Genomic DNA, 303 nt, shown 5'->3' with positions numbered 1-303 from the left:
ACACCCACAAGAAATGCTGAAACTCCAAACTCTTCTTAAATAAACAATTCAATTAAGTGTACACCCTTTAATTGACGTTATTTAGTCTCTGCAATAATATTCGCTCCTTAAATCTCCCTTCAAACCAAATCAAAATCAAAATTTTAAATTTTAAAATTTAAAATTAACGATTCAAATAAAATTTTAAATTTTAAAATCTAAAATTAACAATTAACGATTCAAATTTTAAGGAGTACAATAATATTCCGTTCAATTTGAAAAATTAAAATTGCATATAAACCGAAATTCTAGAAGATAGGAATA

Source organism: Arachis ipaensis, chromosome B03 (assembly GCF_000816755.2).
Source record: "Arachis ipaensis cultivar K30076 chromosome B03, Araip1.1, whole genome shotgun sequence".
Taxonomy (NCBI): Eukaryota; Viridiplantae; Streptophyta; class Magnoliopsida; order Fabales; family Fabaceae; genus Arachis; species Arachis ipaensis.
This window is presented reverse-complemented; position numbering follows the sequence as displayed.